Below are 20,165 nucleotides of genomic sequence, written 5' to 3'. Positions count from 1 at the left end.
ATAAGTAAATGAAAGAAAAACCTAAACGCATAAAAAACAAAAACAAATTAGTCCATAAACATAATGTATCATGTCACTCGCTTCCTACCGACGCGATGGCATCATGACATTGCTGGGCGTTAAGTTCACTCGCCGCATAAAGCATTGGATCCAACGACGTGCTCTCTTCCAATCATAAAGACAGTACTACAGTGAAACCTCGATTTTACGTTTCTCAAGGGATTGGGTTAAAAAGACGCACAGTACGGAAAACGGAAAGTACGGGAATTGCATAGAAAGCAAAAATCAAAGAGAGAGAGAGAGAGAAAAAAAAAGTAGTACAAATGACTCTTTTTAAAAAGGTAAAATTTAATTTTTTTTACGAAAAGAACTCGTTCACATTTATTTGCGAATCCGTTCCTTTCGGGTGAAATAATCCGTAGTATAACCGGATGATGGAGTAGTAGCGTTTCTGTGCTCAAAGATTTACTTTTAACAGAGTGGATTTGCTTTGAAAAAAAAAAAACATATTTCTTATTTAGAAGAAAAAATTTCTTCCCAGAAAAAACGTAAAATGAGGGAAACTCATAAATAACAAACTTTCCATCCGGGTTAAATTAACGTTGTTAGTATACGAAAAGACTAAGACCAGATGAAATAAACGTGAAATGCGGGGAAAACGTAGGTTCTGGTGACGTAAAATCGGGTTTCACTGTATAAATGAAAAAGTCCAGCACCAGTAAAATCTATAAGCAATCAAAATTTCTCAAAGAAAAAAACGTATTTTAACTGAAGAGTTATGGTATAACTTCGTACAATGGACTAAAATGTCGTTATATTAAATATGAAAAAAAAAAAAAATCTAAGCTACAAGCATGCTTTTAAGACATCTGTCGAAAAAAAAGAATGAGTTTAAATTCGGAATTTTATTCTGCAGAGCATGCCCTCTTTACAATCTAAAAGTCTGGTTTTATCATTTTAAGAGATTTATGCCGAGGATAGTTATTCGTTTGAAAGAAAAACTACAAGATGTAATTAGATTTTCTCCAAGTCGTAGCTTTGTACGCATATTATTTACGACGAATGTAATTCCATTCCCACTAAAATCAATTTTGGTCTGCCACGTGCCGTCAAAATTCAATACGACGAAAATCAAGAAATTGTCTGAAGCTCTGACATCCAAAGCTACAAATTTGATCTTAAAAAATGTAATTTAAATGGAAATCCAATCATGATGTTAAGGGCTCAAATATTAAGATTAACCCACGCTCAATCTCGAAGAAACGAGCCACAAGCCAGTGACGTCACGTACTCTTTAGTGAGTATGCTCCATGCATCTTTGCACTGTGTGGAGCATGAGCAGCACAGCAAAAATTCTCAGCCGCTTTTCTGGGGAAGAAATTGACCAGTCTTCGGAAAGAGTTCTCGTCTGCATGAACGAAAGAAAGGAAATAATACCCATTCAACATCCAGCCCCAGGCATTAATTTCAATTTCAAACGTGTTTAACCCAAGTTATGTTTTCGCAATTACGAATTTCGATAGGACCCTACTCTACAAAACGTCTCGATACTAAAGTCGTCATACCTTTTGGAAAAGTTTTAATGCATGATTTTTGGAATTCGAAAGAGCAGGAAATCGTGTTACTAATCTGTCAGTGCCCAGTGTTGTACTGTTTAAGTGTTGTACTGTTGACAGATTAAGTCGTTAATTAATAGATTATCTAAACACACAAATTTTCAATATATACAAACATACGCTCTGTACATTTACTTATGTAACTTGCCTAAACACGTGCAAAAGCATTATCTACATAGTTGAAAGGAAAAAAAAAAGGTGCGTTTTGAAAAAATGCTGCAAGAAAGGTTTGACTCTGCAAATAAAATTCCCAATACAACATTTAATCACTGCTTTATGCCACCGTATTTAAATATTATTACTGTAAAATTATTGTCCCCTAGCAATAGGTATGAAGAATAGTGTGTTACTAAAAAGACTATCAAAGGAAAATGCCCATTATTGTCAAAAAAGTTATTACATAGCTTGTGTTGATCACTAAATTTAGAACCCCTGTCATTGTCTTGCTCCTAGTACATTTTCGAAGTATCAAATTATGAATGTGCCTTGGTAAAGCATTTTAAAACACCATATACTTGAGTCACCATTACAACTATAGGACTACTAGGTGATTTTTTTTCAAAACTACACTCAAACAAGAAATAAACGCACTTTTTAAATTTTAAATTTTGTATATATAATGTTTTAGCATATGTTTAAGACAATTTAGATATGTCAATGTACAGAGCATATAATAGTGGGTATTGAAAATTTGTGTGTGTAGATAGTCTATAAATTAACTACTTAAGCTGTGGATCAAGTATGAACAAATCATGTCAAATGTTTCTAAGTTATCAAATTAAAATAGTTTTTTTTTATACTTAAAATATGTTTTTTCAGTATAATATATTATATAGGCTATTTAAGAAAGTGCAATAAAGTTTTCACACTTTTTATTTCTGTTTTAGTGCGTAAATTAACTAGCAAAATTGCTCAATTTCAAAGACCTGTATCTTTTTTACAAACCAAATACACAAAACAATATATATAACATGTATAGTACTTGAATGGAATATTCAATTGGCCAAGAAATTTCATTTCTAATTCCATCCCCTTTTGGTTTACAGGGGTCTAAAAATGTCATTTTTCTCAATTTTCTGATCTTTGAGGGGCTGTGATTTGTAAAGGGTAAACAAACACACAATTACAGCTATATTTTCTCATTAGTGTGACTCCAGTGATTAGTTTTTGCCATATTTCATTTTGTGTTTCCGTCCCCTAAGCGAGTTATGACCCTTTGAAATGAGTAAAATATTTTGCATTTGACCTTGAATTTTAACCTGTTGCTATTATTTTAATTATTAAGTTACAGCCACGTAACTCAGCATGTGAGACTATCATCTTATGCACTTTAAAATCAAAGCGTAAAAGTAACTGCCATAAATGTAATTCAAATAAATTTTGGCCAAAATGCAAAGGTCTAAAAGTCCCATTTTTGACTGTGAAAATCACTTTTGATGACACCTAAAAAATCAAGGGTTAAAGTTAGAGAAAAAATAAGAGTGGTTTTAAACATCATTCATATGCATCTTTTTGGGATATGAGTTTCAAAAAAAAAAAAAAAAATGGTCGAGCCCACTCATCCATTGAATCTGTATGGAATGACCCATTTTTTGATATGTTTTAAACCGAATGAAATATACGACTTTTTCTTCTTCTTTTTTTTCTGACGGTGATTTTCGAACGTCACACGAGATTTTTTTTCTTCTATTTTTGTTAGACAGATGGGATAGCTGATCAATCGGAGTTCGCTTCGCTCGCTAAGTGCTGGGTTACGGTAGCGTTGTCGCTTGGCGAATTTGGCGACAAAGAATGGAGTTGCGGAATTATTTTACCTTTGAAAGATACTATTTGGTGTCTTTTTTGGTTGTTTGTTGAAACATTTAAAATTGCAGCCAAAAAACCGCTTCATTCGCTAAAGTGCAGTGTTACGGCAGCGTGATCGCTTGGCGCGTTAAGCGATGAACTATACAGTTGGACGATTATTTTGAATTTTAAAGCTACTGTAAATCTTTTTAAATGTTTTGGCGAATAGTTTTAAATTCCTAAGAGACTTTAAAAGGTTTTTTTTTTTTTTTTTTTTTGAAAAAAATGATCATTTCACATCAGGGCGGGGGGGGGGGATTTTTTTTATTCAACGGACTTTCTTTAAATTCTTAGCACGGGCATCGCCGTGCGGGTACTGCTATTCAAGTATAAATGGCTTTCTCATATGCATGAAGGACTTAAAAATATTTTGTTTCGGTACAAAAAGGAGAATATTAGACGTCCCAACTTCAAGTCATTGGACATCATCAGGACTTGAAATGAGGTAGTGGGAAGCAAAGGGATGTAAGTGACAAATATAAAAATTTGGCGATAACCATTACAAATGATATGAACCTCTCCTCTGCTTTTGGGGCAAGAAATAGTACTAGTAGCCCAAGTAAGAGCTGCTGTACTACATGATTTAGAAAAATGTTTCAATGAAAGCTTACCTAGAATCTGAACTTTAAACGCGTTTTACTCGAAACTTTAAAAAGTCCACTTACCTCTCTTTGCTTTTCACTGCCTCAAATGTGATTTAAAATCGTGCTAAAAATGCAACAACAATCATAATATCAATTGAAATTACATCTTTCATATAGCAATACAACTGGGGTTGGGGGAGAGGGGGGGTTTAAAATTCCCTGTAAAGTTGTTTTTCCGTTATGTCTTAGCATTTTCCATTATTTGTAGTGAGCACTTTGTTATATTATAACTTAGTTAATCACTTCTATTCAACGGTTAACAAACTAATTGAGCCTCATTTTTTTCTGATAGTTGATTTAAACGGGGACGAGATTCAAACCCGCCACCTTAGCTTAGGTAGCTGCCAGTGCAGGTGCTTTCGGCCTCTAAGCCACCGAGGACCCTTTGCTACATTGACTTTTTTTTTCTTTTCTTCTTCACGCTTTCGGCCTCTAAGCCACCGAGGACCCTTTGCTACATTGACTTTTTTTTTCTTTTTTTCTTCACTTTCTCTTTTAAATATCGTTGATGGCTTGCCGTTTTAAGCTTAAGTCAAATCAAGTTTTTTTTTTTTTTTTCAATTTTTTTTTTTAACAATTAGAAAAACAAAACTGAAGATAATCTTTAAATTGAGAACCTTTGAACCGTTTAATGTGACAACACGTTTCTTCATCAATTTTGTAATTAATTCAAAAAACTCATCCATTACGTAATGTGCGTTCAAGCAAGTTGCTTTAAAAGAAAATTGTTTTTAAACTCAAAACTAATTGTCGAGAGAAACAATTTTCCAATTCTTTCCCTCAACAGATTAGTTTTCATTTTTCATTCCGAAAAGTTATTTAGAATCCATGCTTTACCCTATCTGCAGGGAACCCTTCCATTCGAAGGAAAAGAATATAAATCTTATGTCAGACGATATTTCATTCCATTTCACGAACAATCAATAATAACCTGTTCTGAAATGACACCGATTTTCATGAAGAAATAAATAAAAGGATTGAAGAGAGAAAGAAAGCAAAAGTGTAAATTCGAATATTCCTTTCTTTGGAACGTTGAATTCCTTCCGTGTAATCCAATCTCGCTTTAAATCCTCCTTGTATTGATTCTGTGGGATGGAGTGAAATGACGAGGTGAAAGCATTCAACGCGAATTCCAAATTTGTGTTTGAATTTAATTCTTTTTTTCAGCAGAAGAAGAAAAAGATATCACCGATTTCAAAAAAAAAAAAATCTAAATACTTTTTTTCGCCTGTTTCTTTTTGCTTTACGCATAGAATACGTTTATGACGCGTTAAAGGGCAGAACTTGTACTTGTTGAAACTTGCTTTCGAAAAGTCCGATGCTGAAAAAAAAGTTCATTTGGAAATGTAGTACTGTGTGGAAAAAAAAATACTATTTTTCGTGTACATAATATGTCTCCGGTGTCAAAACAGGAAAAAAAATGTTTATATACAAATGATAGCTTTGGGCCAGAAATGTGACAAGCCACAAAGAGTGACTTTTCGATGAAAATTTTTGTTTCTGATAACTAAAATTGAAATACACATGACTGTGGATTATGTCGTTTGGAGAAAAAAATATCTGGTTTTAGTATTGCAGAATATATGTAGAATGTACAGTACTTTTTTTGAGCTTTTAACTTTTTTTGGAAATTCAAAATTTCAAGTCAATAAAAGTTGTCACTATGATCACACACACGAACATTTACCACGAAAACTATTTTTGAAATTGGAAAATATTTAGTTCTCCACGAATGAACTTTAAGTTTCACGGTTTTTAATCAAAACGATTATTTTTCTAAAAAATGTATAAGCTATGTAGGAAGAAAAAAGGTATTCAAATGCTATAATGGGCAATTTAAAGTAGAACCCATCAATAAAACATTAATTAAAACTAAAATTTTAACATTTAGATCGCGTTATTCCTAAATCGTTAACATTTGGGAATCATTATGAAAACCTCACATTTTAGTGCATTAGTCAAAATATAAAAATATTTACATTCCCCTCAGAATAGTTTTGGTTATTGCCCTATAGTACAAACATTGCTGAGAACAAATTTGGAACATGGCTTTTATTTCTGTTTCATCTATAAACCTATTGTTTTTTTTTTTTTTTTAATTTTAAAGCTGCATGAGAAATGTGATTTTTTTTTTTAAATCATCAGTGTGTAACGAAAAAAGGTTTAAATCTTTAGAACGTCAATTTAAAACTTCACGTTTGGCATAGTTAATTAACAGTCTTCTCTGTATTTGTTCAAATAAGTGTAATGATTTAGTGGAATGTTTGTTTTCAACTCTTATGAAAATTCAACAATCAAAACATGCGTTCTTGAATGACCAGCGAGATCTGAGGCATATGTTTGTCGGAGGTGCTGATACATTAGAGAGTAAAAATCACGAGAGACGTAAAAATCGAAAGGAAAATTATTTACAATATGAGATAAACACAAGTCAGCCGCCAATAAAGATCCTTGCTCGTGATAAAAGTATTTTAGCTACTAAAAATATTTCTCTAAAAAGATAAAAAGAAAATTTCTAGCACTTTAGCAAAACAATGGCTCCCAGTAATAATAAGTTGTAGAACCGGTAGTAATCTTTACTAATAATAAATCTGAAAGTCTCTCTGTCTGGATGTCCGGAGGATGTCTGGATGTCTGGCGCCTAGGCCGTTCTGCCGATTTTCATAAAATTTGGCACAAAGTTATTTTGTAGCATGGAAGTGTGCACCTCGAAGCAGTTTTTTAAAAATTCGATGTGGTTTTTTTTGTATTCCAATTTTAAGAACAAAAATATCATAAGATAGACGAGTAAATTACGAAATTATCATAACGTGGAACTGTAACATGGGCACAAGCCAATTGGCGAAATAAGAAATTATCATAACTTGGAACCGTAACATGGGTACAAGCCAATTGGCGGGAAAATTCACCATACATTATTTGTAAATATACAGGCGAACCAAAAGACCTTTTAATTTTTCTATTACGGGCAAAGCCGTGCGGGTACCACTAGTAATCAATAAATCTGTCATCCTTTTATAGAACATGTAATATGGATGCCTCACTTGCCAAATCGATTAAATCCATAAAACAAAAAGTAGAGAAAAATTATGAAAAAGATGGTGTTATCCAAGGTGTAAATAGGACCTTGTGTTACATTTTGTGCCATCACATGGTCGGAAATGTACTGAACCAAAACTTTAATATAAATTCACCATTGATTAAGCACTATTAATGCAGAAATAATCATTTTTTTTTTTAAAGCGGAGTTAAGCAATTTGGCAACTGAGGCAACCATATCAGAATCAACTAACAACTTACTCAACTAGCAAGTTCTCTTTCTGCAGGATTTAAATGTTGCGTCCAGAGAAAATCATGCATTGGTAGTTAATAAATAGAAGGTTTTTCGTCAGAGGATGAAGTACCGTCAAAGTATTAGTTCAACTCTCAATTCAGAAATAATTACTTTCTATTTTGGTAGTCGAAAAGTTGAAATTAAAATCAAAGAAAAAGTGCGAGGTGAATATTCAGAAAACCGTACAAGAAGAAAGTATCTTTAGTTGAAGAACCAAGTTCAACGCATCTTGGTCATGTATAACTCCAGGCAGTGGCTCTGGGAAAAACATAGTATCATCAATACTGAAACAATTGAAATATAAATGTACTAGTTGATCCGCGGCGAAACATTCGCGCTTGACAGCAGAAATTCAAAAACTCGATTTGTTTACCAGTAACTTTTCGAAAAACAGGCACGAAGTGGTTATATTTCTCAGATTTAAAAGAAAATGAAATGATGTCTTACTTTCGTTGTTTTAAGAAATTTTTAGGAAACAACAACAGCAAAAAAGCACTGTTAAGAAATCATATTCATGCAAAATTACTGTGCTAAAATTTACCTTTTCTTTTCCGGTTTTAATGCAACAGTACAACTGTAGCTTAAAATCCTGCAATGAGTTCAGATTGTATTTTCCTGGGCATCTGGATCAACATTAAACGATGAAAATAACAGAATTAAAAAATAAATACTAAGCACTTTTCATAATGCACTAAAAAGGACAAAATAACTTTTATGGGTCAGAAAGAACAATGTTTAAGTATCCCTGTAGTTTTCAATTATTTCAAGAAAATTACGCCACAAACGAGGATAAGTGCGGCTCAAGTCAGGTAAAGAATTTCTTATCATTACCAAACTTTCTGTCATAAATTTGAGTGCTGAAGCATGCATATTTTTCTTGGGAAGTTTGGTTTGAAATGACTTGAGCTGCACTTTTCCTCGTTTGTGGAGTCATTTTCTTGGAATAATTGAAAACTACAGACATAATTAAATATTGTCCTTTTTGACTCATAAAAATTATTTTGTTTTTTTGAGTGCATTATGAAAAGAGCTTAGTATTTCTTAAAAAAAATTCCGTTATTGTATTATTTTTAGTGTAAATGTTTTTCCGAAATAGAATAATGTTACCATCACGAAATTTCACCTTTTTTTCATATAAAGAACTTCCTACTAAAAGGAAAAAAACTATATACGTTTCTAAAACTTTAAGCATTTGACAAATTCTTGTTCCTCTCCAGGATTTGTTTATGTGCTAATTTAATTAGAATCATTTAAATATTAAAGATTTGCGAAACTAATTCATATTTCACAACATACAAGTTACTCGTGATCAAGATCCTATTATGTGTCTTTACTTAGTCCCATTTTCGATTATTGGCATAGATGAGAATTGAAATCCTAAGAAAGCAATGATAGTGGATAAATTTCACGCTTGTTCCAGAGAAGCCCTGATTCAGAATTTTTATTATGATTAATATTAATACTGCTGTTGTAAGGAAAAAAAATTTTAACAATGGGTTTTTTATTTAAACATTTATTGGGGAAATTACGTGAAATTCGCAAGCCAAAGCAGGCCTCGGATTTTTTTGTGACAATCAGGCCAAGTATAATAAAAGTGCTTGAAATATCTATCAAAAGCAACAAAACACATGACGTATGATTTTCGCGTTGCCAGCGTAACACTCTATTGTTCATCTGCGCCATTGCATCTTAGCTTTTGAATTTAAAAAAAAAAAAAAAATGACAGTGGGTCTATTTTTCGTCGAAAGCCGGTCTGATAAAGCTTTAAAATGAGGGCCTAAATCATGGAATTTGATATAGAAATAAGAAAGTTCTCTCGTGGTAACCGAAAAACGGCTACAGAAATAATATATAAGATTGACACGACAATCTATACCAGTGGTTCCCAACCTTTTTTGGCCCATCGCCCCTTTTGGAAGTTAAATTACACCTATCGCCCCCACCTTTTCCCCTAAAAAACACAAATTAGATGGCGTTGATTTTAGTGAAGATTAATGTTACTGAACGCCTAATAAGCTTCAAAAAGTGCATGATAAAGCAATAATTAGCTTTAAAACTGAATTTTTTTATTCTTAGTTTTTATCTTCAAAGGAAAAAAGGTTACAAGCGTTTGTAAATCAAGTTCGGAAAATCATTTTGGTTCATGTTGTCAACTATTTTATTTTCGCGTTTCCACGGTTACGCTTTTTGAATCCATTGTTTCTTTCTTTATTTTGCATTTAATTTCTTAAGATTGTTTTATTTCGTGTTTCCATAGTTACACTTTTGAAATCCTTCTTTCGCATTTTAATTTCTTAAAAGTATTTTAATATCTGTCGTCATTGTTTGGAAGGGTAATTTTGCATGGTGTTTTTTTTCTTTTACTTAAACCTGACTGTTGAATATATGTCACTTGACACAACTTTTATTCTCAAGGTAGACCGGGCAAAGCCAGGTAACGCAGCTCTTAATATATAGAGATTTGAAACATACTGTTAATGTGATTTTATACTTTTTTTGTTTGCTTTACGAAACAGTTATTATTGCCCAAGAAAAAACATCCCCTTCACTCGTAAGAGGGCTGGATTTCGGTAACGTGGTCGCTTGACGCGTTAGGCGCTGAGCAGGTCAGTCTAGGATTATTGTATTAAAGCAACCGTAAATGTAATTCATTGTTTTGGCGATTTGTTTTGAAAGAAAAGAAACTTTTGATATGTTTTCATCCGAGTTAAATGTACGACATTTTCTTTTCTTTTCTTTTCTTTTTCTTTTTTTTTTTTTTTTTTTTGACGATGATTTTTGAATGTTAAAAGGAATTTTTTTTTCGTTAGACGGATGGATTATGATAGCGTGGTTGCTGGGCAAGTTTGGCGAAAAACAATAGAGTTGCAGAATTTTTTTTACATTTGAAAGATATTATTTGATGTATTTTTTTTTTTTTTTTTTGTTTATTTGGAAAAATATTTTAAACTGCAGTAAAATCCACTTCACTCGCTAAATAAAGTTTTAAAGCAACTGTAAATCTACTTTAATGATTTGACGAAAAGTTTTAAATTCCAAAGAAACTTTAAAAGTTTTTTTTTTTTTTTTTTTTTTGAAAAGGTGTTTACGCATTTTATACAAAGAAAAATGATCATTTCACATCAGAGGGGGAAGGTGCGCATTTTTTTTATGCAGTTGACTTCCATTAAATTTTTAGCACGGACATCGTTGTAGTATTACTGCTAGTAATTAATAAAGTTGTTGGATATGATGGTACAGCCTGCAACAACAAATACTGGAGTCTCCAATGGATCAATTGTATTATTTAAAAATGCTTTAAAACACCAAGCACAAGTAGTGATTTGTATGTCTTATTTAAGCAAATTGCTTCCCAGAATGGCGTGTTACAACCTCAGAGTGAAGCTGTGTTCCCAGAGTGAAGATGATTGACGCATTTTCACTCTGAGGTTATAACCAGCTAAACCAAAAACTTGGGTTTGTGGCTGAAAAAGACGGTTACAATTGTAGTGCTCAGCTTCCGCTCAAAAAATAAATCATTTTCACACACACACACACACACACACACACACACACACACACACACACACACACACACACACACACATATATATATATATATATATATATATATATATATATATATATATATATATATATATATATATATATATATATATATATATATATATATATATATATATATATATATATATATATATATATAATAGCCAATGATCGAGTAACCCGTGAGTTTCAACAATGAAACTCGCGCCACGGCAAGATAATTTGATAATATGTTTTGGTAATGTTTAACATGCAGGGAACTGCTTTGTTGTGACAAAGCTGAACTCGATCCGGTACTTTAACTCTTTTACTGGTAAGACTGTGTCATTTCAGGGGAATGAAGAAACGAAAAAATTGCCAACAATGAACGCTACCTACTGGAATTTACGGTTAATCCACTGAAGTTAGGGTTACAATTTCAACTATCAAAATATCACCAAATAGGCAATTGCTTCGTTCAAATGTAGAAGCAATTTTCACACGTCATGCCTTGACGGGAGATTTTCTATTCAAGATAAATGAAATCGAAATAAGAAATTATTTTCAAATTCAATATTTAATTTAATAAATTGCTGCCCCCCCCCCGAAAAAGGGACTAAAAAACTAATTTAAAATAACGTTAGGATTTATTTGCATGGTTTCTAAAAGTTTAGTAATGCGAAAAGTGGTCTAAAAAAATTTAAAACCGTCAATCAAAGAAAATGAAAGTTATGAATATTCGGTAGAATAATTAAGTTTTTCAATAGGGTTTTGGGAGATGTTTATAGTTAATGACAAATATAAAAAATTTTTAACGTCAAGTGCATTTTTAAATTTTACATTTTTAAAATTTAAAAGCAACATTTTGTGTATATTTATACATAAAAAAAAATCAAAAAATCTACATTTTATGCCAAAAACGTGAAATTTAAGCTCATCCCAGAAGACCTAAATATTTTTCAATTTCAAAAATATTTTTTGTGGTTATGTGATCATAGTGACAGCTTATTATCATTTTGAAATTTTGAATTTCCAAAGAAGGTGTTTCGTGATACACCCTAATGTACCTTCGTAAAATTCTACAAATACCTTTTACAAGTTGGAAATTGGGCTACGGAAAAATTCACATTATGACGAATATCACATACTTTCCCCAAGTCTTTCAAACATAGTAATGCACGAATAATATTACTATTGTTTGTGTTCATACTACCTCTATGTATTTATATATCTACATCTAAAATTCAAAATCGCGACTTATTTTATCGACAAAACCTTGTGTGTAGTCAGTATAAAATGTAAACGAATTCCGTAGAAGTTGTTTCTTTGCCAAAGCAGTAGCAATGCAGAGAAAACAGAAAACAAGTTTTCGTAGCCAATGTCATTTAATACTGTGACTTTGAACTATGTGGGTTAAAATTGCTCCACTTCACATGGTTTACAACATTTGACCTCAGTAGAAACTGCGGAAGGCCTAACTCTGCTGGCGAGGTTATAATTTCAGTTTTCATCTCTATTTAACGAAGTACGTTGACGACACTGAAAAGGGAACATCTCATTCAATGTTTTTGCAATTGGAGTTTGGAAGCTCATTTAAACCATCGAGTTGAACCATAGAGTAAGGAAATCGAAAAGAGACGACGTGCATATGGTAAAGTATGACCACGAAGAGTTGAGCCTACGCACCGCCTTGTTTCAGAATTGTCCATTTTCGTGGAAGGGCGATACGGAAAGGACAGTTGAAGATCGGAATTTGAAAGCACGTTATTGGTTCTAGAGCTGAATACGTCAACTTGGAATTTAAGAAATTAGTCAAAGAGGTAAAACATTTTAATTTTACGCGGCTAAGATCGATGTCTCATTGGACAGATCACACCCTACATAAGTGGGTGGGTCTTAGATTTACTTCTTTCAGCAGCCATTTGTTAGAGACAACAGCGAACGCCTCCTGTAAATTAATTTCAATTGAAAATTACCGAGAGCAGGGTTGCCGTAAAGATCGTTAAGCTTGTCATTTTTACTTTCACGCCAGGTCAATGCAGTTATTGCTGCAATTTAAACATTTCTGGTCTAAATTATCTCATAACAAAAATTCACTAGGAGTACAGTCGGATCCCGCTACAACGCGATCTGACTTACACGAAACGACTATTACGCGAGTTTTTCATGAGTAATGAATTTTTTATTGCTGACGCAAATTGCTCGCAACCCTTTAGCATTACTGAAAGCGGAAGTTCACACACTGTATTAGTCAAACAACGCTTTGCTTTAGTTTATACAAATAAGCGCTACGATTATTAACTTTTTTTTTTTAATTCTGCATATGAACGTTTATAAAATAGAATGGCTCCCAAACGCGCTTTTTCATCTAAAGTTGGCGAAACTGGAAAGAAAAAGCTGACCATTAAAGAAAAAGTCAAGATTATCGATAAGCTTGAACAATTAAAGCGTGCTTTGAAGGAAGCACGACAATTGGATTTGTGTGAATCTTCGATACGGATAGTTTAAAGTCAAGAAAAGGAAATCCGTAAAAGTTCAGAACTTTTGATGCTGAAGTCCGCAGAGTAGTGTCTGAGCAAAATAAAAACATCGTGAAAATGGAAGCTGCTCTTTCATTGCGGCTTAAAGAAGGGTGTTCTCACACTGCATAAAACATCATCTTCATCATTTCAAAAATTATAATTAAGTTTACGATATCTACTGTTCAGTGCTATTATAATGCAGACATGTACTTAATGTAAGTACCGTACTGTTTTAATTCATGCCTCTCATTGACCAATGATTTTGTGCTTCATAACAGTAGTTTAAGTTAAATAGTAACGCTTTTTCTAAAATACAGTAAGAGGTCAGTTTTTTATTATGAAAAATATAAATACTTTGTTTCTCTTACTTTGACGACCTGCCATTCTTCTGAAAGAGCGATAAGTTCCAATTTCATCTTCTGTATGGTCCCTTAGAACTTTAAGCTGGAATATCTCCTTGAGTTTTGGTCACACAAATGACAAGTTTTTTGTGTTAGCAATAGTTTTCAATGGAGATTATTTCTCTAAATATTAGTTAGGAGACTTAGAGCCCGTATAAAAAGTTAAATTTCGTATTTTTTGACTCATTTTTATTTTTGCTTCAAACTTTCAATATCTGAACTCCGCATCTGATTTTGAACATTTTTGAAATTGAAAGTGTACATCTAGGACTAACGGTTGCGAAAATAAAGGTTTTTGCAGGTTAAAAAGGAACAACCTGTTTGCTATATTGATAGCATGGACACTTCGCCGCACCCCTCGCCTCTTCCTACGGCACCTAGTTTGAGAACCACTGCTCTAAGGAGCTTGTTCTCAGCGTTCAAAAATATCTCTGCCAAATTTAGCAGCGCTAAATTGTGCTATTTGCTTGTTGAACAACCCCATTTTTTAAGATTATAAAACTTTTTGGGTTTTTAATCTGCGCGAATTAGAACTCACGTTACAGGCACTTGAATACTAAAAAGTGTGTGCAGAAAAACACGTGTTAATTCTGATCTTTATTTACGTTATTTGAGAAATGCAATTTTCGCTCGATACTGGCTACGGAAAACATGATTTTGCAAATTCTATTCAGTACTGAAGTATGAAAGTTGGCATGCCTGTCTTGTAAGTACTTGTGAGTGTAATAGACAGCAGATTATGTAAATGATAAAATATTATTTGATTTATAGCTTTTTCTTCCCAAAAAAAGGTGACTAATTTTCCAGAAAATTCTGGATAAAGTCACGTAATTAGTCATAAATCTTAAAATTCTTCAAATATTTCTTAACCTGCGATCTGTTTCATTTGTAGCATTTATACCTGTGAAATAATCTAAGCAAATTGTATGTAACAAGTTATTTTTTTAATACAGTGTTTTTCCTAACTGGTAATTTTTAGTCATTTTTACCAAAAAATCAACCATTTAAAAAAAAATAATTGATAATATGTAAAACTGAAGGCTTTCACGGCCTCTGTCAATAATGTTGCGAGGTTCCGTTCTGTTGTGCCGTGGTATGAGTGTTCTTTCCCCAAACGTTTCGACCGCAAAATCGAACGTTCATCAGCCACTCCTGGCCCAAAACGAAGGGGGAGCTATCTCACATACATAGTGACAACACTTCAAAACCTGTATCAGTTGCTAAGAAATCGCTTCCTTGGAAGCTTCGACCATGTAAACGCTGAAGACGACCGCCGCAGATGAGGTCGAAACGTTTGAGGAAACAACAATCAGACAACGGCACAACAGCTGGAATCCCACAACATTATTGATAATATGGTTCATTTTAAATGATTTAAGATCCTTCTGCTTCTAAAAAACACTAATAGTACTTTATAGTGATGTTAAAAAAAAAAAAAAAAAAAACTGCTTCGAACCTAGTCGGATACCTTAAGTTGAAACGGAGTAACGTTAGAATTAGGTTCACAAGTTCATTAACCTCTGTGCTCGGTACCAGCCACAGGTGAAATAGATTATAGTAGGGATAAAATTAGCTGATAAATGGTATTTTTGTTGGACTAGAATTATCCTGCTTCTGTTATGTAAAGTTATAAGCTATTTTTGAGATAAAATGGATATAGTCATTCATCTCTTACGCCTTAGTCGGATTATTAGCACACAAAAACCGTAAATATTATTTTATCACTTTTGTAACGTATTAAAGTATTATTATAAAATCTGATGAAAATATTTACCAGTCTAACTTATAAAATAACCTAGAAATAGATAGCAAATATAGGGAGGGTTATTTTTGACGCTCAGGAGAACAGAGCAGTTGAATTTTTCAACTCAATTCTGGCCCCTACAATACGGAAATCTCCTGAGGCATTCGTTTATCTGGTAGCATGTGCAGGAAAAAACTGCCGTTAAAGCGTCCTAATTGGCCCAGATGGCAAGTCGTAGAGAATCTGGTTAAAGCTCAGGAGTAAAAGAGAGGGAAAAACAAGTAAGTATTTACTCGTTCTCTCTTTTTTTTTTTTTCGAGAATATATTATTCGAAAGCATAAAAATAAATCGTTTGAATTTGAAGATTTCATTTTCATAGATCAAAAATTATATGCGTGTTACTACAAATGAAGTTTATTATATAATTCTCCCATTTATTTTTTTTCTACTGACAACAAGATTTTCTGCAGAAAAGATAATGCACAGAAACATAAATCTCTCTCAAAAAAGAAATGTGTCGTTTGAAACAGAAATCCGGTTAAACGGTAGTCGTTTAAAAAGAGATACAGTGCATATAAAACTGTAGAACCCACAATGCTGTTTCCTGTGTCTTAATTGAGAGCTGAATCTACATCAATCTGTATTTCATATCGTGTTCAGCTCCGGCTTAAGCACGTAAATCAGTAAGAATTTGAACCTTTTTACGAGACCTTTATTTCAGTAGAAATAGACTTCCCTTTTCCGAGGTACAGTAATCGGTTAGATGCTGGGGATCAAAGAGTCGCAGGTTGGATACTGACCCGTCGAAGACATTTGGTTATGGTAGACCGGGGCACGTTTACGAGGATTTTTTTCCAAGAGTTTTCTAAATTTTATGTTTTAACTTAGGACATTTTAGACATTGCGGTTTTATGAAGCAGTTTATGGAGTCAAAATTGGTATATTCGGTTGTTGCTCAGTTTGTGTTTTTAACCGTTGAAAAATTATTTTTGAGTCCAAATCGGTTGCGTAAACGTACCAGGGCGCGTTTACGCTTATTTATTTTGACACCCAACGAGATTCTGTTAGTGTTTTAAGAATATAGTGTCTTACCATCGTTAAAATAAAGCACATTTATTACAGATTGTATAAAATAAAACGTGAACGGGTATGAAGACAGCGCAACATGATTGCAAACATTAAGATACGCATTTGCAACTCAATTAAAAATTAAATGGTGATTTTCAAAACTAAATAGCCTGAAAATACTAAACAATTTTGAGACAGTTCGGAGCAAAAAAAGCGTCAGGGCACGTTTAGAAGTAAGACACAGTACGAACGTGCGTATAAAGGTGCTTAGACGTCAACGCGTAAACTTGCCCCGTCTCCAAGTTTGGATTTATTTTGAACTAGTGGTACCCGGACGGCTTTGTCCGTAGTAGAAAATTAAAAGGCCATTTGGTTCGCCTGTACATTTACAAATAATGGATGATGAATTTCTCGCCAATTTGCTATGCTTGCTCGTGTTACGATTCCACGTTATGATAATTTGATAATATGATCGCCGTTATACCTTGACGGGCGACTTTTTAGTTAGTAAAGATTCTTCAATTATTTTATTTAAAAACAATAACTTTTAATGTTCTACGGAATTCTTATGACAAATCCTTACTACTTCTATCAAAAATAAACTTTCTAGCTTACTTTGTTTGTATTTATAAAATAAATATACTGACAAAACTACTCCAAATGTCTCTTTCCGTCGCATGGAATGGCCTATCATTCATTTTACCTTTCTTTAGACTAGGGGTCTCATAATGTCCTGAGAAGTGTTTTGTCTCATTACTTCAAAAGTCAAGAATTACGAATATTTTTTTTCTTGCGATTGTAAAAAAATCATTAAACCTACAGACTTTGTTTCGGGCTTAAATGAAAATCAATTAAATTTACTGCAATAGCATAGCCAGTTTTTTTTCTTGTAGAATAGTAATAGATTTCAATATTCGGCCCGAAATGTGATCGAAGTATATTTTTTTAGTTTTCGTAACAAATAGCCTACTTTTGAAGTACGATATCTCCTAATTTCTTAGTCAAACAGAGCGGCACTTAAGCTCAAATTGTTGAACGTTTGATGCACTTTAAAACGAGTATTCACATTAAGTATCAAAAGTTGCATTGTTTAGGAGTATGAACGGAAAACTAAAAAAAAGTCCGAACATTTCGTAGTGTTTTGCGTGTTACGCAGCAAGCACATATTTACCCTAACTGATCCAAACATCATTTTAAAAATCAGAACTAAATCACGATTTTATCCCTTTTCTTATGTTAATTATGACTGGATTGTTAGTGATAATATGAAGAGACCACTGCAACGTCATTATGTAATATCACCTCAGATTGACAATCTTCAGTTATTACTGCGACCTGTTCATAGTTTTCCGGCGCCATTTTGTGACCGTCTCGCGAAGGGACCGTTATGTAGGCCTGCCAGACGTCCTGGTTTTCAGACAAAATCCCGGTGTCCCGGCCGGTTTACATCATGTCCCGGAAAAAGATAAATTTGATCACAGATGGCCAAACCAGTCTAATAATTGGGAAGGATTATCTGGGATGATTACTTAGTCTTTTGAAACATTGACTTCAAAAATTAATATCGGATTACTTTGTGAAGATTTTTACATCAAGATTAAAACTAAAAATAAAAAAAAAAGACTTTGTAAGAAGAGTCCTTGCCAATAAAAAGTTAATGCCAAATAATGTTCAATTTTTTACTCCTTATTCAAAGCGTCTCTTCTTACTAGAATTATTTGTAAATATTAACATGCTATGCAAGAAGTAAAATTTTTAAATTTATACTTGTTACCCTCGTTTTAGGTTCCCATTTACTCGTAGCATTGAGAACGAACGGCCCTATAAAGTATTCTAAAAAACAGCCAGGGGTGTGTACCCTTTCCTTTTGAATACTCACGACACTGAGGGAGAAGGGCATTCCGGTGTCCCGGTTGAACATTTCAGAAATCTGGCAAGCCTACCTTTATGTAACCGTCACATGACTTTTACGTAAGGGCTCCTATTTCAGTCACCCCTTCTAACACCAGAAGTCGTCCGTTTTGCAACGGGAGAATTGACCTGCCATTCCCAGAAGCGAGCCAGAGGCTTGGAATACTGGTTCAAAAGTACTTGAATTTCCTTACTTTTAAAAAGAATAAATCAATGGCCGGGAAAGAGCGCATATAGACTTTTTTTTCCTATAAAAACTTAATATTTTTTATTTTATTTTCTCAGCTTTTTTATATACATAATCCCTTCAAATGTGCATTCTCAAAAATACTAGGAGATGTGAGAGCATTTTTTAAAAGAAAAATATTTAAAAATATGCAAAAATCATTCACATGGGTCCCTACATGGAGTGCATTTGGACACCGTAAACAAAAATAGCAAAGACAAATGGCTTGAATTCACATGAATAGGAAACTCACTTTATTATCCCACTAGTGGTACCCGCACAACTTTACTCGTAGTAGAAAATTTAAAAGTCATTCGTTTCGCCTGTATATTTTCAAATAATGGATAATGAATTTCTCGCCAATATGCTATGTTAATTTGCTCGTCCATGTTATTGTAATTTTCTCGTCCATGTTATAGTAATTTACTCGTCCATGTAATGGTACTTCACTCAGTAAAATGGGCTTAAAACTAGAATAGAGAAGGAACAAAATCCAACTTTCAAAAAATCGCTTCAAGATGTCCCTCTTATGCTACGAATTTTGTGCCGAATTTCATGAAAATTGGCAGAACGGTCTAAGCGCTATGCGCGTCACGGACATCCAGAGATCCAATGCACAGACTTTCAGCTTTATTATTAGTAAAGAAAACCATTTGATTAAACTTTTTTTGCCCAATTCAGAAATTACTTTTGAATTGGGTAAGAATTTTGAGATTCCACACACATCAAAGTTAAGAAGTCTGCTTGGAATGAATTTGTATCATACCATAATATCAAATTAAAAAAAAAAAAGTGTCAACATAATCTGCATTATGACTACTATTCTTTGCTCTTGAAAGTTAAAGATTTCTACATTGGCTCAAATAGCTTTCTACCTTCAGTTGATACCAGCGATCCTACTATTTCTCTGATCATTACGAAGATTTGTATTTAAAGTTTCTGCAAAGCTTTAGCCAGAATGCTTTTTTAATGAATGAATCTTTAGCCTGAATGCAAGCACTCTGGCTTGGAGCATTGGGACAAGCCATATTTTACCTGTTTGAAATGATCTTAACGGTACGAAGATGTCATTTTTCTTCTTCTTCACTTGTAAAGACATGTTGACTGCCGTTTTGTATAATATTGATATTTTGTATAATTTATAGATGTATAATATTAGGGGCACACTTAGACTGTCCATATGTGTCCCCAAAGCAGTGTCCAAATGTGCTCCATAACGAACTATTTATAATTTTGTTTAATTAGCCTATTAGAGTTTCTTTTCCTTTTTTTTTTTTTTTTTTTTTGACAAATTTGATTAATAAATCATTATTATCGATAAATAAGCT

Source organism: Uloborus diversus, chromosome 1, assembly GCF_026930045.1.
Source record: "Uloborus diversus isolate 005 chromosome 1, Udiv.v.3.1, whole genome shotgun sequence".
Taxonomy (NCBI): domain Eukaryota; kingdom Metazoa; phylum Arthropoda; class Arachnida; order Araneae; family Uloboridae; genus Uloborus; species Uloborus diversus.
The sequence above is the reverse complement of the archived record's forward strand: the minus strand, read 5'-3'. Positions refer to the sequence as shown.